The sequence below is a fragment of the Callithrix jacchus genome, chromosome 14, assembly GCF_049354715.1.
Source record: "Callithrix jacchus isolate 240 chromosome 14, calJac240_pri, whole genome shotgun sequence".
Taxonomy (NCBI): domain Eukaryota; kingdom Metazoa; phylum Chordata; class Mammalia; order Primates; family Cebidae; genus Callithrix; species Callithrix jacchus.
In genome coordinates this window covers 80430626-80456025 of record NC_133515.1, presented here as the reverse complement: position 1 = coordinate 80456025, position 25400 = coordinate 80430626, and the positions used below count along the sequence as shown (strand labels likewise).

The window sequence follows — 25400 nt, the reverse complement described above, 5'->3', positions numbered from 1 at the left end:
TTGTAGTTCCCATTATATTAGAAATCACTGCTCCCAACTGCAGTCTCAAAATAAGGGAGATTAGCTAACGTGGTCCTACTGATATTGCTTGAAAGCTGCCTTTGGGGAGTCAGGTCTTAGGCATTTATTGGCATGACCTAATGTAAGGAAGATCTTGTCTGTCCCTGCCTGAAAAATCAACACAGGGGTTTTTCGGGAGCTGGTGTGAGGCCTACAGTTTTCAAATTTTAGGGTGGCATCTTAAAATTTTATAGTTGACTTTGTAAAACATGCAATATAAATTGCAATGTCACAAGGAATCTCTTTTTTTTTTAAGTGCCATTATTAGCTATTTCTCCCTCAAGAAGTTCTTAGAAGACCACATTTTAAAAATTAAACAAATATGGAGAGTGTTTAAGGAAATGTATGGCATGACATAATTACAAATTTAGAACAAAGGCTGTTCATACATTCATTTTCTTACTAGTGAAATATATTCAGTGGGTTTTGTAGCAATATGTTTTATTCTTGGACTGCACATCTCTGGCCAAATCTTCATATTCAGTTTACTTCTCTTCCTCAAATCTGTAATGGTACATTACTATACAGAGGTTTTACTTATGCTATTTTAAGAATCTAGCCACTTAATGTATGTGATAAAAACTTTTTAATTCGACTGTCTCTTTCTAGGAGAATTATAGTGAGATAGCACTTAATACTGTTGCAACCGCTTTGAGCTTCTGAGTTTTCATCCATTAACAAAATAATAAAACTTGATTAGTTTACTTATCTCTTAGGTTTACTGTGGGGGAAACACTTAAACATACATTCATACACAAATATAACGATGCCTACGTTATACCATGTTCTGTGTATTATAGTTTGGCAGAGTGAAAACAAGTCAGGCTTTGGAGTTAACAGAACTATTCTTAAAGGCTTATTTTGCCAGTAGTTGAGTAACCTGGACAAATTATGTAACTTTCTTTCTGCTTTTGGCTTCCTTTGTGGAAACTAGGAAGGATAAGATCTACCTATTAGACGTATTGTATTAAACTAGATGGATTACTTTAAGTTATAAAAATGATTGGACCACTTAAGCTTCTCAATAAATGGTAGTTTCTATCACTACAGTTATATTGCTGATTTTATTGGCAATCTTCAGTGAATGATGATTTGATTTTCTCTTTATCATTCAGCTTGTATGATTCAGCCTATTAAGATTTCAGCCCATACGACCTATGTTATCAATTTACAACACTTACTGCAAGGTGAGAAATATAAAGACAAACATGAAGTTATATCAGCCCATCCACTTCCAATTTGCTATGAATAAAGTTTCCCTGGCTCTCGTTGCAGTTATATCTCATTCTCTGTGTTACTATTCTGTAATTTCTGTTTTTTTCCCATTAGTAGCAGCTATAACTGGGAAAGACAGCTGATGTTTAGAAACTGAAAGAAAATACAACAATGTCAAGGAGGGAAAGAGCACGGTTTAAAAATAGGAGAGTGGGCCAGGTGTGGTGGCTCATGCCTATAATCCCAGCACTTTGAGAGCCCAAGGCAGGTGAATCACCTGAGGTCAGGAGTTCGAGACCAGCATGGCTAACATGATGAAACTCTATCTCAACTAAAAATACAAAAATTAGCTGGGCATGGTGATGGGCACCTGTAATCCCAGCTATTTGGGAGGTTGAGGCAGGACAATTGCTTGAACCCTGGAAGCAGAGGTTGCAGTGAGCTGAGAGCATGCCACTGTACTCCAACCTGGGTGACAGATCGAGACTCCATCCCCCACCCCCCCCAAAATAGGAGAGTGATATTTTATGACTTTAAAGCTATGGCACCGATTGTTTTTTGTGATTATAGATGGTTTTCTTCATTCTCTGATTGCTGTCTCCTACCCCGATAGCTTGTGTATGTTATTCAACTATAATAACTCTTCTACATCATCTTGACCACTAATAACCCTCTCTTATTTCTCCACATTGGTTCTTCCCATCTCCACCCTCCTCACCTTTCAGTTTTGAAGCTATAGCTCTTCATTTCTGTTAGCTCTCTTAACAGAAGTCTAAATTCTCTTGCTATGTAATATTTTCATCATTTCCATCTTACAACATTCTAAAGTATGTCACTTTGCCTGTATCTGAGTGAGTAAGCAGTACTGAAGAAATACACTATCAGGAAAAACTTACACTGCTATGAATTAAGAGCCACTACCTGCTTTCAGCATTGCCTGGAATGTTTATTATGTTTCCCTGTAACTGTGTTAATTCTATTTGATTCTCTTCAGATATCTAACTCTGTAACCTCTACCTTCATTCTTACCATGTGGTGTTACTTTTCTTTTACAAAATTAAAAAGAAGCTTTTATACATGGAGTTAGTCAAATTCTGGATGCCAAACTACACACACTCAAATTCTGGATGCCAAACTACACACGTATTTGTATCTGTTCTTATTCTGTCTCTTACCTCCTGTTTATTTCTCAGCATCTCAGAAACCATACCCTTGGAGGGTTATGTATCCTCCATCTCTACCTACTTCTCTATGATGTTTCTTATTACCATTTATGTATGCTCAAGTGTCTTCTGTCTTTAAGATTGTGCAAACAATTCCTCTGAGCGCACTTCTTTACCTATCCTCCTTTACAACCTGAGTAATCTATATTGTATAAACTGTCCTTATTTCTCATTTCTTCAATTCACTTCATTCTCATTTCTAACCAAGCAAATTCACAGAAATAAAACTTGCCAGGATCAATTATGATTTCCATTTTGTTAAATTTACTGGGTATGTTTCATGATCCCACTAGCAACCAATGATATTGAAGCCATTCCCATTATTAAATACTATTTTTTATTTCCATTACACCAAATTCTCCTGGCCATTTTTCTTCTTCTTAACTCTTTCTTTTTAGTTTCTTTTACTGGGTCATTGCCTTCTGTCCTGCGTTTATATTTGGGAGACCCTGAAAAGCCCAAATCCGATCATGCCAGTCCCTTACTTAACAGCCCTCATTAGCTTCCAGTTGTTCTTAGATTGAACTCGTAAACTGCACAATCTGGGGTCTCTCCAGATTGACCTCTGCTACTCCCTCCCCTTTTTCCTTTGAGTCCTTAACTCTTCCATGCTTTCTCCCATCCCAGGCCTTGCATCTGGCAAGCTCTCTTTCTCCCCTCTTTTTCTGCTTAACACCTATTCATGCTTTGGATCTCGCTTTAAATACTTCTACAGGATGGTCGTCCATAACACCCCACAAATCACATCCTCCTGCAAGAGCCCCCAAACCAAATCATGTCCCAAAGTTAAATACTTTCTTATGTCCTTGCCTTACACTTTTCCTTTGAAGAATTAATCATATGGGATCTATTATTTGAATAGTGTTATCCATTAAATTTTAAGCTCTGTGAAGGCAGGAACTATGTCTATTTTCCTTGCCATTTGCTTTTGTCCAGAAATGGCAGAGTGCCTGCCACAGAATAAGGAATCAATAAATTACCAGGGAATCATGTCTTTAATGCCATTTATCTTCCAGCTGTAGTGGATTACATAGAGGACAGTGCCCTGTATTCCTACTTTTACATTTTTTAAAGTTTCTATACATGTTCTATGTCTTTTTTGAATTCTCTCAATAGCTCTGTAACATGGTTGTTTTTATCCTAATTCATTGTATGAGGAACTTGTGGATCAGAGAGTTCGTGACTCAAGATCACACATTAGCGATTGACAAAAGTGAGTTTTAAATTTAACCTCTCCTTTGACCCTTTATTGAGATATAATTTACATACCAAGTTTACCCATTTAAAGTATATAACTCAGTAGTTTTTAGTATATTCACAGGATTGTGCAACCATCCCTCCATCCTAAAATATGTTCTATATTTTCTAATTTTAGAAAATTTTATCACACTGCAAAGAGAAACATTATATTCATTATTAGTCACTCTCCATGTTTTCTTTCACTCCTTCCTCCCTCCCCCTAGCTATAGGCAAACACAAATCTACTTTATATACCTGCAGATTTGCCTCTTCTGAGCATTTCATATAGGAGGTGTAGTACAATATTTGATCTTTGTGACTAACTACTTTTACCTAGCATAGTGTTTCTAAGGTTTATTGAAGTTATGCCATGTCTTAGTATTTCATTCTTTTTGTGGTTCAATTGTTTCTATTATATGGATATGTTACATTCTGTTTACCAATTCCGCATCTGATGAACATTTAGGTTGTTTCCACTTTTGGCTCTGTGTAATGCTGCTTTGAACATTCACACACAGGTTTAGATGCCCACATGTTTTCATTTCTCTTGGATATCTACCTAGGATTAGAATTGCTTCATCACATGATAATTCTGTATTTAACATTTTGATGAACAATAGAACTGTTTCCAAAGGGGCTGCATCATATTACATTCTAACTAGCAATGTATGAGGGTTCCAATTTCACTACATGTTTACTGGTATTTAGATTCTATTTGTGTTTTTGATTGTAGGCATTCTTGCAAATGTAAAGTGGTATCATGTTATGGTCTTTACATTTTCCTAATGACTAATAGTGTTGAGTATCATTTAACAAGATTAATCATTCATATATCTTCCTTGGAGAAATATTTATTCAAATCCTTTGGTCATTTTTAAGTGGTTATTTATTTTTAAATTGTTGAGTTTTAGTAATTATTTATATATTCTGAGTGCAAGTCCCTTATCAGCTATATAATCTGAAAATATTTTCTGCCAGTCTGAGGGTTTTCTTCACTTTCTTTTCTTTTCTTTTCCTTTTTTTTTTTCAGAAATGGGGTCTTGCTGTGTTGCCCTCAAGGTGGAGTGCAGTGGTACAATCATAGTTCACTACAGCCTTGAACTCCTGGCTCAAGGGATCCACCCACTTCAACCTTCCAAATTAACTGGGGATACAGGTTTGTGCCACCATGTCTGGCTAATTTTTTTTTTTTTCGTAAAGGGGTCTTGCTGTGTTGCTTGGGCTTAGGTTTGTTGCGATACTCTTGGCTTCAAATGATTCTCCTGCCATGGCCTCCTGAAGTGTTGGGATTATATGTGTGACCATCACAGCTGGCCGCTTCCACTTTCTGGATGATGTCTTTGAAGCACTAATGCCTTTAATTTTTATGAAATACAAATTATAAATCTTCTCTTTGATTGCTTGTGCTAGGAAATCATTGTTTAATCCAAGGTCTCAAAGATTTACCTCTGTGTTTATTGTAAGAAGTTTATGGTTTGGTCTTGCATTTAACTCTGGTACATTTTGAGTTAATTTTTTGCGCATGTTGGAAGAAGAGGGTTAAATGTTTTTTGTTTTTTTTTTCAAGTAAATATTTAGTTGTCTCAACACTATTTGTTGAAAGAGGTGTTCATTGAATTATCCTGGCCCCTTTGTCAAAGATCAATTAATCACATAAATGTTTGAGTTTATTTCTGGATTCTCGATTTTATTCCATTGATCTGTATGTCTGTTTTTATGTCAGTAATACACTGTCTTGATTAAGATAGCTTTGCAATACTTTTTAAGAAGTGTAAGACCACTACTCTGTTCTCTTTCATGATTATTTCATTTTGGCTATTCTGGGTCTCTTGCATTTTCTCATGAATTTTAGGACCAGATTGTCGATTTTTGCCTCCACCATCCCAAAACAAAGATCAGCTGGGATTTTGACAGGAGTTATGTTGAATCTACAGGTCAATTTATAAAGTATTGTCATCTAATGAGTCCATGATCAGAATTTATAGATCAATTTATAAAGTATCATCATCTTAGTAAGTCCAGTAAGTCCATGATCATGGGATTCCTTTCTCTTTAACTTTTAAAAAATTTCTTTCAGTAATGTTTTGTACATCATTCTAGCTTTAAGTTTACAATTCTTGCACTTAAAAATAGTCCTATTTTATTATTTTGGTGCTATTTTATTTCATTTTATTTTTGAGACAGGATCTCACTATGTTACCCAGGCTGGAGTGCTGTGGTGCAATCTCAGCTTACTGTAGCCTCTGCCTCCTGGGCTCCAGTGATCCTCCCACCTCAGCTTCCCAAGTAGCTGGGACTACAGTCACATGCACAAGGACACTCAGCTAGTTGTTTTTTGTTTTAAATAGAGATGAAGTCTCAGTATATTGCCTGACCTTGCTGCTATTATAAATGGAATTGTTTTCATTTTCAGTGTTTAGTAATACAGTTGATTTTTTGTGTTGATATGGTATCTTTTAACCATGCTGATTTTGTTTACTAATTATAATTCTATTTCAGAAGATTTCTTGGGATTGTCTACATATAAGACTATGAGAATGGCATTTAGAGAGACAGTTTAACTTCTTCCTTCCCAATTGGGATGCTGCTTATTTCATTTTCTTGCCTAATTTCCCTGGCTGGAACCACAAGTACAATATTGAGTAGAGGAGATCAAGGTAGACCTTGTTGTCTTGCTTTTGATGTTAGGTATTCAGTCTTTCACCATTAAGAATGATGTTAAGTACATGTTTTTCTGGATGCCTTTGATCAGATCAAAGAAGTTCCCTTTACTTCTATTTTGTTAATTTTTTTTATCAAGTTGTAGATTTTGCCAGGTTTTTTTTGAGTCTTTTGATGTAATAATATAATTTTAGCCCTTTATTAATATGGTGCATATATTCATTGATTGTCGTGTGTAAATATAATTTTTATTATTCTCTCTTTCTTACTGTAATGCTCCTAACTGCAGAGTCCTTGTCTCTCATTTGCTCTATCAGTTGAGTTGATATCCCTGCTTCCAGGCACATTCTAGTTAAAACTTCTGCAAGAATCTCTGCCCTATAGCAATTTGTATTATTGCATGTTTCTTTCATAATTTATATTTTCTCTTAATCATTCATGTGCATGTCACCTTTATATAACTTCATACTACCTAATCACATATATAATAACCTGTATAGGTATTCTGAGAGGAGGAAACACATCCCATGCTTGTATCACACAATGGAAGAATTAATAGCAGAATACTACATACAGAACTTACACAAAAAAGTTTTTCAGTGAAGATTTTGCTAAGTTGCAAAAAGTTTTCAGTTTTGTTGTGCCAATCTTCTAGTAACTATAGCATCAAAAGATTTGATATACTCACATTATACTCAAACATGCTAAATTTAAATTACTAACCAGATTTCCATTTTCATTGTCATGTCATTTACTTGGGCTTTCAATCTTCTTGATGTAAAGTTATGGAAGAAATTTCAATATGTGGATTAATATTTCTAAAACATTTGAACAAAAAAATCCATTAAAAAATGTATCCAATGAGAAAAACTCATTTTCTGTTTAACTCAAAAAGTTGTGTTGAACAATGTTCAGATGACATAGATCCAGTCTTCAGCTTTCAAACATTGAAGATAGTTTTATAACCCTAAATTTAGCAGCTAAACAAAACAAAACAAAAAAATACCAAAACTTTGTCAAGCTCATGTGCTCATAATATATGCTGAAAATCGATTCCCTTTTCAGCTTCTTTATGAAAAGAGTTCCCTGCTTCCCAGCACTGGCCTAGGAAGAGCACAAATTTTCTCATCAACTGCGTTCTGTCTTTTAGACTGAAGCGCGAGTGACTCTCACACACTCAGTGGTCAGAATTTATAAGAAGTCTGGCATAGGGGGGTTAATGCAGCAGCCAGAGGAAATGTTGCTCTGGCCTTGCTGTGGCCCCAAAGATTAGCACTCAGCATATGTTTTCCACTTTTTGCAGCATAGCAGGTGAGGTGCTTCTGCTTTAGGGTTTAGTATTTTAATTCATGGGGTGAAGGGCAATTGGAAGTATTTGGTTAGTTTAAATAGTGCAGCACAATATATATTATTTGTACCCAGAGGAAGTCACAGAGATGGGTAAAATTCACTATTCCTACTCCACAATTTATAGAAAAAAAGAAATGCAGTACAGCTATACAAAGAATTGCTTCTCAAGAGATATGTATGCATTTTCTCTTCTATCTGTCTCTTTCCTAAGCTCTCAAGATTGTCTTTTTCCAGAAAGCTTCTCTTCACAGCTGATTCCAGCTCCTTTGGGGTCCCCTTAGTTGTTCCTTCAGAATGGGTTTATTTTCTTACTTTCTTTGCTGTTCTCTGTGTTTTTGGCTTGTCACCTCATAAGATTATAAACTCATTGTGGGGAGGTACTCTACACATTTTTTTTTATATGTTTGCACATCCAGAATATTTTTGTTTTCATTCATGATTTTTGAATAAATATAGGAAAACCTAATGAAATAAAAAGAAACATACTTCTACTTGAATTAGATCACTAATTTGCAAATTGGAGATCTGAAGTAACATGGAAATTTTAGGGTCAGGAAAAGCTACCCTCTACAGAAATAACATTTTACACTGAGAGGAAAATGACTAAGAGAAAAGTTTTCACATCTCTTGATATTAATTACTCTAGGTTATTTGTATTAACTGTGTCTCATGAGCTGTGCCTCACAGGAGTCAAAGGCAAAATGATGCCCATTTCACAAGTGCTAAGAGATTTGCTTAAGGGATCAAAGCAAAGCTTCAATGTACAGCCCCATTTTCTTCCAATGGCTGTGACCTGTCACTGTCCTATGCTGGTGGAAGGGCTGCGGTCTCTGATTAAGATAGCAGTACTTTCTATACACAAAAGGGCTTAACTAGCCAACATTTATGGGTATATATTGAGAGGCTTTGTAATTTTCAGATGAGAATTGTGGCTAGGGATATAAAATCAACAGGAAACACAATAAGTAATTTCTGGTTATTTCTTTTTCTTTTTTCCCCCATAAAATAAGTGATTTTATTTAAGCCTGACTAGATGTCAATGTATGAATTGGGTAATACTGAATGTCATTTCTACAAATAAGTTTTTGATATGTTATGAAGTGGCCAATTATAACTCAGACTGAACTATTTTTCTTAAAATGGCTATAATACCAATAGCCTATTACAGTGGATGAAGAAGGTTAAAGAGAGAGAAAAGGAAAAAGAAATGTAAAGAAGACTGGATGGATATATGCTCTGAATTCCATGCAATCTAAATGCCAGATATTAGGAAGTAAATTTCAGTAAATCTAGCTGATTTTTTATCTGACAGTTTCCTTCAAAATCAGATATTGACTACAGCTTGCCTCTCTGTGCTCGGATGCTTTTATTGACTTTTCTATTCAGTGCCTTGTGATGCAGCACCAAAATGATTGGATCAGTATATTTTCCCTTTGGGATTATTGTTGGAATCTTGGAAATCTTACAGATGCATTTACTACATTTCCAAAATTTTAGTGCTTGCTTAACCAACCAGGGGTTTGCTGCTTTATGTAGTGGTGTTCAGGGGAAGAAAATAACTTACTGAAGGTAATACAGATAGTTTCAAAGTTATATCATAGCTTCTGTTAATGGAGCTTATAACCCCAGAGAAGAGCCTACTATTAAAACGATTTGGGCCAGCTTGCAAGCATGTGGTAATAACTTCTGTGGCTACAGTGGTGGCTATTTGTCATTTTTCTTTTTTGTAAAGCATATAATTCTTCATCTCTTCTGTATTTTCTGTAAATCTGCTAATTCTCACTGCTGCCACTCTACCCTCCACATAAAATTTTTTATCTTGAATTTTTTAAGAAAAGCTTTTATTTTATTTTCTATCCATAACATGTTATGAGTTGATTTATTTAATAATTCTGACAAATACAAAGGCATGGCTCTAACTCATTTAAAGCATATAGTGGTTATTTTTAAGTGAATCCTGAAACAATAATTTTATTTTTTATTATGAGGCTGATGAATCTACTTTTAGAGATCACATAGGCTTTACTTCTATCTTTTTATCTCTTTGTCTTCCTTTTTTTCCACTTATATTACCTGCTGCCAAATTTGAGGCTTTATTTTATGTATTTTTAACATTTTCTGACCAAATTTTTAACAGATTTTTGAACATATAGTGATTGTTCTCTATTCTCAAGGGTCATGTGTATGAGGGAGTAAAATACTGTAAGAAGTAGGTAAGAAAAATGTGATTTGATTATTTTGCCTGGAGGATATTTACACTCAACCAAAACATTTTCTATGTTTTTAAACATAGAAATTTCTGAAAGCAGTCCTATGAGCTATGTCAGCAGCCTCATGCCTAGACATACAAGTGAGGAATTAGAGGTTTATAAAAATTAAATAACTGTCCCAAGTTCATAGAGCTATTGAGTAATGTGCACCGTACTAATCAGGATAGAGTAGGATATGCTATAGGGATAGAAAATCCCTGAAATCTTGCTGGCTTAGAACAGCAAGTTTATTTCTCACTTATGTCCCTGTCCAGTACGTTTTGGACTACCTTCCTATCTTATGATAATACTACCTGGAACACACAGCCTCAAAGGACACATTGGCAGAGAAAGAGGAAGATGGCAGAGGCACACATAGGTGTTGACCTTTTGATGTGAAAACAGTGCCCTTCATAATCCTTTGAACTGGACCCATAGCCCATAGCTACTGCCAGGGCTCCCACCTAACCAAAAAGGGGGGTATGCACCTAGAAAATTCAATAACTGCTAAGCATTTCTGCCATGAAGTGAAACAAATTCAATTCAGTTTATTGAAGTTCCAAAGCTCTTTTCACAGCATCACAGTATGCTTTTTCTAATAATTTCCATTTCAGTCAATAATGAAATTAGTTTTCAGAATTTCTTTAACAAATGAAACTGAGAGGCTTCTATTTCATAAATATAACTAAGCAAATATACAGACATACACACACACACACACATAAATGGCAATTATAATATACATGGAACTTTGTGCAGTGTTTATTTTATTAACCTAACATTTTATAATGAATTATTTTCTATATCTTATTCTCCAAAAATACATTTGAATGGATGTACAATAGTTCATCAAAATATTTGTCTATTGTTGCACATTTAAGTTGTTTCAACATTTGATGATTATAAATAACACTGCTTAAAGTGTGTTTTATGTTTTCTTCCTTAATTTCAGTATATTTCCTTCAGATAGATTTCTCAAATGAGATTTATTGAGTCAAAGAATGTTAAGAACTTTAAGGTTTTTATAAATCTTACAAATGGTCTTCCAGAAATGTTGTGACAGTATACACTTTACTAGGTGTGCATGAAGGTATGCCTATCAGCTTTTTTTTTTTTTTAAGACAGTTTTGCTCTGTTGACCAGGCTTGAGTGCAGTGGGACTATCTTGGCTCACTGCAACCTTCATCTCCTGGGTTCAAGTGATTCTTATGCCTCAGATTCCCAAGTAGGTGGGTGTATAGTTGTACACCACCATGCCTTGCTAATTTTTTTTTTTTTTTGAGACGGAGTTTCTCTCTTGTTATCCAGGCTGGAGTGCAATGACGTGATCTCGGCTCACCGCAACCTCTGCCTCCTGGGTTCAGGCAACTCTCCTGCCTCAGACTCCTGAGTAGCTGGGATTACAGGCACGCACCACCATGCCCAGCTAATTTTTTGTATTTTTAGTAGAGACGGGATTTCACCATGTTGACCAGGATGGTCTCGATCTCTTGACCTCGTGATCCACCCTCCTTGGCCTCCCAAAGTGCTGGGATTACAGGCTTGAGCCACCACGTCCAGCCCTAATTTTTTAATTTTTAATAAAGACACAGTTTCACCATTTGGGTCAGGCTGGTCTTAAACTCCTGACTCAGGTGATCCACCCAACTCAGTCTCCCAAAGTGCTGAGATTACGGGCATGAGTCACCATGCCTGGCCTGGAATTTTGTATTTACTTGGTAATTATTTGAAGGTGGGCCTCAATTCTTGTTCTTTTGTAACTGAATCAATGTTTTGTCCTCCTGTGAAGAAAGGTAACTTATTATTTTCTTTATCATTAGTTTTTTGTTAACTCACAGCTATGTTCCAAAATTATCATCTTCCCTTCTCATGTAATTTTCATGGCTGCCTCAGAGACTAACAGTAGTCCTGGATCTTTTTATTTTTATTTATTCTATCAATTCCTTCATTCATAGCAATCATTCAGCAAGGGCTTATTTTTTTCATCTCTTATTACAATATTTCCCCCTTATCTGTCCTTGCTAATGAAATTCCAGATGGCAGAATGTACAGAAATGGAGGAAATCTGAAGGCAAGAAAATACCAATACAAGAGGAATACTGCTGCAATGAGAGTCATTAGGTCTTTATGTTTTAATGCTAGTGCATTGAGAATCTTCCAAATAAATTCCCTGTAGAGTGGAATTAAATAATGGGGTAAAACATCCATGACTGGATTAGTAATTTGCTTCTCCTGGTAACCAATTAAATAGCCCTGTGAAAAAAATTTAACCTTTATAAGACACTGACTTTGGAAGTACCTCTCAGGAATGTCAAGCTCATAAGAATGATTCCTATATCAGGAAACTGACCTTTGCTTTATTCTAGGAGCTATATTACCAGCCTCCTACCTTCTATTTTTCCATTTGTTTTATTTAATCAACATAAATGCAGCTTAATATAACTGTTCTACTGATTTTTGTAACAGGTTTCAGTAGTACTCACAGACAGAAGCAAAGACAGTTCCCTCTTAACCTTTGATTGATGCATTCTTTTACCACACATGACAAAGTGATAGATGCACTTAGTTAACTTTCTCCAAAATCATTAATGCCATACTCACCAGTTGGCTACTCAGGGGTTGGTTAAGTAGCTGTCACACATTTGCTACCTGAAACATTGCAACATTGAATAAGGAGCCCATTAATTTTCTTTCAAGATCAACTCCAAAGGACAGGTATGAAATGCATAGTTAGAAAAGAAGTGGAATAATATACCATAGACTCCAGAGAGATACTGGATACTGCAAAATTACAACCTGAGCCTTAGATTAAAAAAGAGAAAGTAAATTGATTTTCTCTGCATTTATACTTGGGAAAATTGTTTAAAATGTTAACAAGTTTTCTTGCAAGCCATAATTTAGCTGTTGAGTTCTCAGGTATACATAAGTAGCCCCTAAGTTTATTCTTGAACCCACTAATACACTCCAGCAGCAGATGACACATTTTTGTTTTAAAAAACGTTTATGTGAGGCAGGAATGGAGAATATAGCAAATATAAAAATGGAAATAGAAAGTAGTACTTTCATAGTTACCAAAGGAACCTAATGAATAAATAATTATTCTCCAGAAAAAAGGGGAAAAATGTTACTGACCTAAAAGTCATCTATTATTAATAATTTATTGAGGTAGTTTACTAGTCCTCTTCTTTCATAACAGTATTCCTCACATAGACTCTTTAAGGTATAATTCGATTTTCCCTTATGGAATAAAGGATATTGTTTGTCTTTAGTTTTGAATCCATGATAATTGTTCTACTGTAGTTAATGAGGGAGTAACTAAACCATAAGAACCAATTGATTGAATACTATGCAGCCCCAAAGACTGGAAAACACTTACTTGCTTTTCTTCTTCTTTCTCCCAGTTTCTATACCCAGATAAAGAGCAAATAATCTTTTCCTGATATAGCCTGCTTTATGTTCTGCAGAAGATTACTTTTATGTGGTAGCTTTGTTCCTTGAATGGCACATGGGAAGGAGAAACAAACAAATAATGTCTTATATCTGTCTTATTATATGGATAGAATGAGGTGTCCTACTGATTGACAAACAAACAAAAGCAACAGATACTTCTAAATAGCAAGGCTCTTCCCCCACAAAGAGTTAATATGTGTTCCACGAATCAAAAATGGAAAAGATCTAAAGGAGTGAGCTGTATTGCCCTGCTTTCTGTGGGGAAGAAGGACAAGGGGAGGGGACATTGTCCTAGCCTGATCATCAAGAAGTTTGTTTGTTTGGATGGGGAAAATGATAGTCACATATATTAGAAAAAAATAGGTATTAAAAAGTGTTCATCTATCCATTCAACAAATATTTATTTTGCAATGACTATATTTCATGTGGAGTTCTAGAATCTGGGGAAGACAGTACAGAACATGATAGGTAATAGAACTTGTGTTCTACTGAGACAGGAGACAGAAAATATAGAAGCAATTACAGAGAAGAGTAAAGGCTTTGAAACAGGTGCAAAGAAGGTAACAGAGACTAGATGTTGGCTGGCACTGGGTAAACTGAGATTTTTTTAGACATAGTGGTTTGACAAGTGCTCCTCTCACAGGAAATGGGTTTTGAGCAGAAACTTGACTGATGAGGAAGAATGGGTTACTGAAAGATATGGTTGCAGAGTATTCCAGGCAGAACAGAAAGGTTTAAGGCCCAGAGTTGAAGACAATGTTGAGGAATTTAAACAAATTAAAAAATGGAGAAGAAATGTAGCTGGAGCTAATTGCTGTGTGTGAGTGGAAGGGGACAGGGAAAGGATGAGAAATGCACTATCAGAAAAGGTTTGTGATCATTTTGGCTGCCATAGTTTCCCAGACATTTTAGCTAATACATCATGTCACACTCCAATACCTCAGCTGTATGACATGAGGTATTAGAATAATAATGTTGTATGTCTCTTATAAAGCCATTCCTTTTTTATTAATTTTTGTTCCCAGAGATTATCATAGAGTTATTAGGATTTCCATCTAATGCTTACTTATCCTTACTGGATTATTGAACAATCAATACTGTTTGTCTGCAAAGCAGAAGCCATCTTTATTTCTCTTATCTTTTTAGTAAGGATCACTCTTGCATTGGAAAACAAACAAATCACTGTGGAAACACATGTAATAACATCAGGTTTCTGTGATACATATGAGCAAACTACATTGTTTATTCAGAAAGAATCATTTCTGCTTCCAGCCAAAGTTTTGTAGCAGCCAGACGTCTCCAATTGCACACCACAGACAAGCCGCCTTCGGAAAGGCAATGCTGAGTCCTGAGGCTGACCTACGTTTGGAGCAGAGAGCTCCCTTTTAAATCTAGGAAGTTGTGAACTAGTCACTGATTTGCCTATTTCCGACAGAGTTTTGCACTGAAATAGCCATTTTAAAAACAAAACGACAAAAAAATAAGTAAATAAAAAACACACACACAAAAAAACAAAACCAATATACCTAAATACCTTTCCATGTTACAGATTTAAGCCCACTTTTGTAACTCTGTATTATCATCATTAATATGCATTACAGGTGGTGGCTCACACCTGTAATCCCAGCACTTTGGGAGGCCAAAGTGGGTGGATCACCTGAGGTCAGGAGTTTCAGACGAGTCTGGCCAACATGGCAAAACCCGGTCTCTACTAAAAATACAAAAAGTAGCCGGGTGTAGTGGTGGGCACCTGTCATTCCAGCCACTCAGGAGGCTGAGGGACAAGAATTGCTTGAACCTGGAAAGTGAAGGTTGCAGTGAGCCGAGATTGCACCACTGCATTGCAGCCTGGGCGACAGAGCGAGAATCAGTCTCAACAACCAGTCTCAACAACAAAAAAACCCGGAAAAAATAAAAAAGCACTACATAACTTGTATACATGTACTATGTGATTAAATGTGAATTATCTCCCTTTAGGCCAGAAGTTCCAGGCCAGCCTGGCCAACATGGTGAAATCCTATCTCCTCTAAAATCCAAAAATTAGCTGGGCATGTTGGTGCATGCCTGTAATTCCAGCTACCAAAAAAAAAAAAAAAAGAAGGAAAGAATTTCTAAGTATCCATGAGTAATGGTCTATATGTTTTGTCCTTTTGTCTGTTCTTCATTGGACAATAAATAAATCCATAATTATGCTTCTTATACCCTCCAATGAGAAACTTAAAATCTCATAAATCATTAACAATACAATATTATATAAAATTATTCACACCTGGAACTTGGAAAAGATAGGCACTAGGCTCAGGGCAGATGATGTATTATTAAAAGATGACAGAAAATAGGAAGTAACACTCCAGCCCGATTAGTTTTTATCTACTTTATGTTTTAGAATAATTCATTTGTTCTTTAGCTTATATTCATTAATTATCCAGTATATGTCAAGAGAGATTTCAAGCACTTATTATACATACAGCTATTGCACTGGGGTGTTAAGAAACAATGAAAAAAGTACATTAAAATATTACGATGGTTACAATAGAGTGAGGTAAAAACTCCAGGAGGAAAATTTGTTGATGGCAGCCCAGATCTGATGGCGGAGGTCAAAGGTGAGTTTCAGAGGAGGTAGCACTTAAGAAGATGTTACGTTTTGGACTGAACCAAATTAAATAGGCTCAGAATTAAATAAATTCTGTTATGTGGCTCAAAAGAGTCACATAACAAATTCCATACTATTTAAATGAATAGAACTATTTAGTATGCTGCTGTGTTTATGAGTCTGCAGCTGAGGTAGGAGGCAGGACTGGACTCCACAGGCGTGGTTTGAACACCAGACCAAATTGAGGACTAGCTAAAACAGGTCCTGGGCAGAAGCATCTCCCCATAAGGCACATCCATCAGTGTTCCATGTCAGCTTACTATTGCCATGGCAACACTTTGAAGTTATGACCCCCTTTCATGGCAATAGCTAGACAACCTGGAAGTTAACACCCTTTTCCTAGAAATTTCTGCACAAACCACCACTAATTTGCATAAAATTAAAAGTGTGTATAAATATGACTGCTGAACTGCTACTCTGGGCACATTGCGTATGGGGTAGCCCCTGCTCTGCAAAGAGCAGTACCTCTGCTGCTGCTGTACACTGCCACTTCAGTAAAGTTGCTATTTAACAACACAAGCTAGCCATTGAATTCTTTCCTGGGCGGAGTCAAGAACCCTCCTGAGTTTGGCCCCAGTTTGGGGACTTACCTGTCCTGCATCAGAGCTTAGAAGAAAAGAAATATATGGGCTGGGGATATAAATTTTGGACTCCAGGAATATAGCTGAAAAAAATCTGTAATTACCATTTTGATTTAAAAGAAAGCCTGAGAATAGAACCCATTGGATTACTTAATTATTCTAATACTTATGGTATAAAGGCAGGAAAGGAACTCCTGAAAATACATTGCAAGTGAGGGACCAGAGATGTGAGAAGAAAACATGCAATAGGACAAGTCTGGGAAGGAGCAAATCTCATGAAAGCAGGGCATGGCCTTCTTTGTCATATTACTGAGCTCTGCCAGTAAGGATGATAAGAACTGAAGAGATTGCTTGAATTTGACAAATTTTAAATTGATTGCCTAACTGAGATACATCAATTAAGTGGTGGGAGTATCCCAGACTTTTAAGGGAAAGTTATCATGGCAATGAGGGTCACACAAGTGAGTGAAGTGTTTTCTAAGAAGATGTGGTAAACTTGAGCATGTTTATCTGATGCAGAAAATAAGACAATGAAATAAAAAAAACAGATAGTAAGTTAGGTATTATTTTAAAAGGAAATTTTCCTTAAGTGGCAGGAGGAGATGGGGTTGAGAACAGAGGTAGATATACAATTTTCAGATGTAGTGGTAGGGAAACTATTTTTCCCATTAAGCGTAAAATATATGGACCTGTTTTAAACACAGTCAAGCTGTGGGAAATTGTCACTAAGTAGGAAATTGATAGAGCTCAAGCTGACATTTTCTGTCTTAAAAAATATAGAGTCTTTATCTTAACAGAATGGGTTTAAGGCTAGGATTATAGCTTTGAAATGCAACTTTGGGGTTACTGTTAATGTATAAAGGGAATTATATGATAAAAGGCCACCATTGTCTTTCTTCACACATGATGGACATCATTATTCAATCACAGCACTTTTTCCAGCTGAGCCCAACTGTACCAATCAACCAAAATTGTTCCAAGAGTAGAGATCTCTCTATCAATGATAGGATTACAATTCAATTTTAAGGCCACTGCACAGATGGGATATACTATAATTTTAGTGATTCCAGTCAGCACAGTTATGATCTTGTGAGTTAGTTTAGCAACATTTACCAGTTTGGGCACGGTGGAAATGGAAACCCGTTTAGGCATTTTCAGAAAAGTGGGGCAGAAGTACAGAAAGGTGAGGGTATGTGCAGTACTGGCAAAAGGTAAATGGAGGTGAAGGCCATGAAGTCTAGGCTGGCTAAAAAAGGAAGACAAGTTTGAAGGACAATAATAGGCTTTAAGAAGAAAGGAAATTGAAGCAGTCTGGAAATCAGGGTATAGTCTCACAGTATGTATAATGATTCTTTAGATTTTTAAAAATATGTCATGTCATCTGCAAACAAGAATAATTTGACTTCTTCCTTTCCAGTTGGATGTCCTTTACTTCTTTCTCTTCTCTGATTGCTGTAGCTAGGACTTTCAGTACTATGTTGAATAACAAGTGAAACTGGACATCCTTGTCATGTTCCTGATTTTAGAGGAAAGCCTTTCAATTTTCCCCCATTTGTTACGATACTGGGTATGAGTATGTCATATGTGATTTTTATTATGTTGAGGTATGTTCCTTCTACACCAAGTTTTTTGAGATTTTTTTAAGTATAAATGAATGTTGAATTTTATCAAATGCTTTTTCAGCATTAAGAAATGATCATATGGTTTTTTCCATTCTGTTGATATGATGTATCATATTGATTAATATGTTTATGTTGAACCATCCTTACATCTCAGGGGACAAATACAACTTGGTCATTATGAATGATCTTTCTAATTTAGTGTTGAATTCAGATTGCTAGTGTTTAGTTGAGGATTTTTGCATCAATATTCATTATATATATTGGCCTGTATTTTCTTTTTTGATATGGTTTATCTGGGTTTGGTGTCAGAGTAATACTGGCCTTGTAAAATGAGTTTGTATGAATTCCCTCTTCTATTTTTTGAAATAGCTTAAGTAGGATTGGTAGTAGTTTTTCTTTAAATGTCTGGTAGAATTCAGTAGGAAAGCCATTAGGTCCCAGGCTTTTCTTTCCTGGGAGACTTTTTATTATAGGTTAGATTTTGTTGCTTGTTATTGATCTTTTTAGGTTTTGGATTTGTTCATGGTTCAGTCTTGGTAGGTTGTATTTATCTGGAATGTTTTCATTTCTTTGAGATTTTCTAATTTTTTGGAATACAGTCGCTCATAGTATCCACTAATAAACCTTTGCATTTCTGTGCTGTCAGTTGTAATGTCTCCTTTTTTATCTCTGATTTATTTATCTGAGATTTGTCCCATTTTTTTCTTTTGCAGTCTAACTAACTTAAGGGTTGTCAGTTTTGTTTATCTTTTCAGAAAACCAACTTTTTGTTCTGTTGGTCTTTGTTATTGCTTTTTCATTTCATATTTATTTCTGCTGTCATCTTTTTTATATCTTTTAATATGCCAATTTGGGGTTTGGTTTGCTGTTGCTTTTCTAGTTCTTTAAAATGTGTCATTGGATTGTTTAATTGAGTTTCTCCTCTTTTCTGATGTGGGCATGTATTAGTCTGTTCTCATGCTGCTAATAAAGATGTATCCAAGACTGGGTAATTTCTCAAGGAAAGAGGTTTAATTCACTCACAATTCCACATGGCTGGGGAGGCCTCACAATCATGGTGGAAGGCAAATGAGGGGCAAAGTCATGTCTTACATGACAGCAGACAAGAGGGCAGGTGCGGAGGAAATCATTAGATGTCATGAGACTTATTCACTATCACAAGAACAGCGTGGAAAAGACTCATCCCTGTGATTCAGCTACCCCTCACTGGGTCCCTCCTATGACACATGGAAATTATGGAAGTATAATTCAAGAGGAGATTTGGGTGATGACACAGCCAAACCATCCTAGGGGACTTATAGCTATGAACTTCCCTCTTAGTGCTGCTTTTGTCATATCCCATAGGCTTTAGTAGGTTACATCAATAAACAGACAAATAAGGAAAAAGAAAAGTGATAAAAACTGTATGCCTTAATTTCATCCCCTCACTTTTTTACTTTCTCTTTGTTTCTATTTATACTTTATTGTATTGACTATGCCTTGAAAAGCTGATATAGTTATTATTTTTGATTGGTTCATCATTTAGTCTTTCCACTTGGCATAAGAGTAGTTTACACACCATGATTACAGGTTTATCATATTCTGTGTTTTTCTGCATACTTACTGTTACTGGTGAGATTTGTTCCTTCAGGTGATTGATTACTTATTGGTCATGAACATCCTTTTCTTTTTGATTGAAGCCTTTGGAATTTCTTGCAGGACAGGTCTGATGTTGATGAAATCTCTGAGGTTTTGTTTGTCTGCAAGTCTTTATTTTGTCATCATGTTTGAAGGATACTTTTGCCAGATATACTATTCTATGGATTTTTTTTCCCCTTTATTAGTATAAATATGTCATGCCACCCTCTCTTGGCCAGTAAGGTTTCCACTGAAAAGTCTGCTGCCAGATATGTTGGAACTCCATTATATGTTGTTTAATTCTTTTCTCTTGCTGCTTTTAGAATCCTTTATCTTTGATAATTGGGAGTTTGATTATTAAATTCCTCCAGGTAGTCTTTTTTTGGGTCAAATCTGCTTGATATTCTATAACCTTCTTGTACTTGAATATGGATACCTTTCTTTAGAATTGGGAAGTAATTTGTTATTATCACTTTGAATAAACTTTCTACCTGTCTCTCTCTCTCTGTCACCTCTTTAAGGCCAACACATTTTATATTTATCCTTTTGAGGTTATTTTCTAGATTTTGGAGGCATGCTTTTTTTTAAAAAAAGTTTTTTGTTTTGATTCCTCTTAAAGTGCATTTTTAATTAGGATGTCTTCATGCTCACTAGTTCTTTCTTTTGCTTCATCAATTCTGCTATTTAAAGACTCTGATGCATTCTTTAATATGTCAATCACATTTTTAGCTCCACAATTTCTGCTTGATTCTTTTTAATTCTCTTGATCTCATTGTTAAATTTATTGGATAGAATCCTGAATTCATTCTCTGTGTTATCTTGAATTTCTTTGTTTACTTAGCACAGCTATTGTGAATTCCAGTTCACAATGCAAAAACAGATTTGTGTCTGAAAGGATGTTAATGACCAGTAAGTAATCGCCCAAAGGAACAAAACTCACTAGTAAGTATGCAGAAAAATACAGAATATGATAACCCTTTAACTATGGTGTGTAAACTACTCTTATTCTCTGTTTTTCCCCAGAATGGTTCACTGGTGCCTTATTTAGTTTCTTTTGTGAGATCATGTTTTCCTGGATTGTCTTTATACTTGTAAATGCTTATCTGTGTCTGGGCATTGAAGAGTTAGGGATTTATTATAGTCTTTGCAGTCCGGGCTTATTTGTACCTGTCCTTCTTGGGAAGGCTTTTCAGATATTCTAAACAACTTGCATGTTGTGATCTAAGCTGTAACTGCATTAGGTGGCATCCCAATCCCACTAACACTGTGGTTCCTGCAGATTCATGGAGTTACTGCCTTGATAATCTTGGTTAAGATCCAGGAGAATTCTTTGGATTACCTGCAGAGACTCTCATTCTCTTCCCTATTTTCTTTCAAACAATTAGAGCGTCTTTCTCTGTTCTGAGACATCTGAAGTTTGGAATATAGTGATACACGCACCCCTAGCTATCTATTGGATAGTACAGAGCATTACTTTGCCATAAAAGTAAGACAGGCCATTTCCCAAAACTGTGTTGCTATATTGTGTGTATGCATGTGTTTGTGTGCTGACAAAGATGCTGTCACCATTGAATACTGTCAAACTGTCATCTGCTAAAAAGAACCATAGAAAACACTCAAAAACTCACTTTTTAGTGTTCCTTTTTTCTCATAGAATGACATAAGGTGAGGGTCAGGTGGCATACATCTCAGGTGGAGGAAATCATCTCACTGCAGAGGAATACTGGACAAAAAGTTCTGCCATTTTATGGATCCATGGAACTAAGGGAAAGAGAGATGGAAGAGTTAGCAAAAAAAGGAGTGAGTCAAAGTGGGGAACAGTAGTATACCAGCCAAGGGCCCCCAACAATAACATGTTGTGGAGGTACATGGCAAGTGCTTCAGCCAAGGCCCTCATAAGGAGACCTCTGAATGGAGGCTCTTGAACTAGGAATCCAGATATGTCAATGAGTATGACTGCCCTTGGGGACCAGGTGTTGACAGCAGCTCTCTCCAGAAAACCATAATGCACTGGCTGTGTACCAAGTCTAGTGTGCAAAGGCAGCTTCCCCACATGAGACCTGCCAGCAAAGATTTATAATTGTCCATGGATGAATCTGAAGCATCACATATTCAGCTTTTGCTTTTCTCTCTTGTGAAATACCAGTGACATTAATGTGAGCAATGCAAGATCCTCAAATGTAAATCTAAGATGTTTTAGAGAGTTCAAAATTATTTCATTATTTGATTTTAGATACTTGACTATTCTGGATTCATTTTAATTCTTCCCATTGTTAAGTCTCATTTCTCTTTTAAGACAGAGTTTTTTCTTTACAGAAAAAAAGCATTTCTTCTTCATTAAATGTACAGATTACCTTATAGTAAAGCACTACTCACATGCAAGATACTTGCAATATTGCTTGGTTTAAGAAACTAAGAGGGCTTCATGTTTAAAACTTCCTCTAGGTGGCAGCCTCAAAAGTTGCTTCCTTCAGTTTCCTGTAAGATATATATGCAAGCAAAGAAAAAATATTTAACATACAACATTGAAAATTAGAATAGAGTTGACTTATTTCCAAGGGTGAGGAGGATATTCTCCTAACTCTAGGACTGGGTAAAGAATTGGATTGAAGTTAGTTATCAGTGTTTTACATCTGATTGCTTCATCTGAAATTAAGAACTTTTAAAAAATTAATCTCCTGCCCTTTCCCTTACCTTTTTGCAGAATAAATACAGAGCTTTACACACAAGAAATATGAGCAGCCATCATATGTACTGGTAGTATATTCAAGCAGTACAGGTAGTACTGTGTGCTACCCTTTGAGGTGGCAAGAGTACAATATACCCCTACACTAATGAGTTTCCATCATATATATATATATATATATATATATATATATATATATATATACACACACACACATATATATATACATATATATATATATATTCATCATATATATATATATACACACACACCATCATATATATATATATATATATATATTCCATCATATATATGATATATATGATGGAATACTACTTAGCCATAAAATATATATATGTCACAGTTTCTTTATCCACTCATTGATTGATGGGCATTTAGGTTGGTTCCATGATTTTGCTATTGTGAATTGTGCTGCTATAAACGTGTATGTGTGCAAGTATCCTTTTCAAATAATGCCTTTTTTTCCTCTGGGTAGATACTCAGTAGTGAAACTACTGGATCAAATGGTCAATCTACTTTTAATTATTTAAGGAATCTCCACAGTGTATTCAATAGTGGCTGTACTAGTTTACATTCCCACAGCAGTGTAGAAGTGTTCTCTTATTGTGGTATCCATGCCAACATCTACTGTTTTTTGATTCTTTGGTTATGACCATTCTTAGAGGAATAAGGTGGTATCACATGAGGTTTTGATTTGTATTTCCCTGATCATTAGTGATGTTGAGCGCTGTTCCATGTTTGTTGGCAATTTGTATATCTTCTTTTGAGAATTGTCTATTCATGTCCTTAGCCTACTTTTTGATGGTGTTTGTTTTTTCTTACTGATTTGTTTGAGTTTGTTGTAGGTTTTGGATACCAGTCCTTTCTCAGATGTACAGATTGTGAAGATTTTCTCTCATTCTGTGGGTTGTCTGTTTACTCTGCTGACTGTTCCTTTTGCCTGTAGATGCTTTTTAGTTCAGTTAGGCCCCAGATATTTATCTTTGTTTTTATTGCATTTGGTTTTGGGTTCTTGGTTATAAAATCCTTGCTTAAGCCAGTGTCTACAAGGGTTTTTTCAATGTTATTATACTAGAATTTTTATAGTTTCAGGTCTCAGGTTTAAGTCCTTAATTCATCTTGAGTTTATTTTTGTATAAGGTGACAGATGAGGATCCAGCTTCATTCTCCTACATGTAGCTAGCCAATTATTCCAGTGCCATTTGTTGAAAGGATGTCCTTTCCCCACTTTATTTTTTGTTTGCTTTGTTGAAGATCAGTTGACTGTAAGTATTTGGGTTTATTTCTGCGTTCTCTATTCTGTTCCACTGGTCAGTGTGCCTATTTTTATACCAGTACCATGCTGTTTTGGTGACTGTGGCCTCAAGAAACTAGAGAAACAAGAACAAACCAAACCCAAACCCAGCAGAAGAAGGATATAACCAAGATCAAAGCACAACTAAATGAAATTGAAATGACAACAACAAAGGTACAAAAGATAAATGAAACAAAAAGCTCATTCTTTGAAAAAATAAATAAAATTGATAGACCATTGGCAAGATTAACCAAGGAAAGAAGAGAGAAAATCCAAATAAATTAACTGTGAAACAAAACAGGAAATTGTACAACTGACACAACTGAAATACAAAAGATCATTCAAGTCTACTATGAACCCCTTTACATACACAAACTAGAAAACCTAGAAGAGATGGATAAATCCCTGGAAAAATACAACCCTCCTAGCTTAAATCAAGAACAGTTAGATACCTTGAATAGACCAACAACAAACAGCAGCATTGACACAGTAATTAAAAAATTACCAGCAACAACAAAAAAAGCCCTGGACCGATGGATTCATAGCAATTCTACCAGACATTCAAAGAATTGGTACCAGTCCTTTGGACACTATTCCACAAGAAAGAGAAAGGAAGAACCTTCCCTAATTCATTCTATGAAGCCAGCATCACCCTAATACCAAAATCAGGAAAGGACACAACCAAAAAAGGACTCGGGATTTTTATTGTCATTGTTATGGAAAGCCATTGGAAGATCTTTAAGGTGAACATTGACAAAAATCGGACTTACTTTTTAACAGAAAAAAGTAAGCTTCTGTAGGAAAATGGAACCTAAGAGAATGTCTGTTGATTTCTTAACAAGTTACTCTACTATACTAGGCAAGACATGAAAGACCAGTGTTTTAGCAGTGGAGATGAAGAGAAATAAACACATTTAAGCTATGCTTTAAGGCATAATTTATACAGATAATTTATAGTTTATTTATATAATTTACTAAGATACTATATGTGCTCACTTCGGCAGTACATATACTGAAATTGGAGCGATACAGAGATTAGCATGGCCCCTGTGCAAGGATGACATGCAAATTCATGAAGCGTTCCATATTAAAACAAAAAAGATACTATATGTGAGCTGTGAAGAAACAGAAGAAACCAAAGACTCAAGTTTTTGTCTTAAGATGCTAGATGAATGGTCAAGTATGTGTACCAAACTGTATGTGCATGCGTGTGTTTCTGTGTAGTGGGGAAAAATATCAGTTCTTTCATGAGCTTTATTTAAGATTCATGTTAACATTGAGATGTCTGTTAGATATCAAAGCATAAAGGGAAAATTGACTATCACACATATGTCTTTGGTGTTCAAAGAAGCACTTTGGGATAGAGATAAATTTGTGAGTTTTTAACAGATGAAAATTAAGGCAAAATTAAACCATAGTCAACCCAAGGGAGTAAAACTTAGGCTGCATTAAGAATGTCTACGTTCTTAAGTGATAGTA

The 25400-nt window shown here is 35.6% G+C and overlaps 1 non-coding gene across 1 annotated transcript; it reads left to right on the top strand.

Annotated features, from left to right (window-relative positions):
* The first annotated feature begins 24909 nt into the window (after positions 1 to 24909).
* LOC118147530 (U6 spliceosomal RNA) lies at positions 24910 to 25013 on the top strand. The gene has a single exon (XR_004733983.2). It is a non-coding gene; the product is annotated as a U6 spliceosomal RNA (small nuclear RNA).
* The last annotated feature ends 387 nt before the right edge of the window (positions 25014 to 25400 follow it).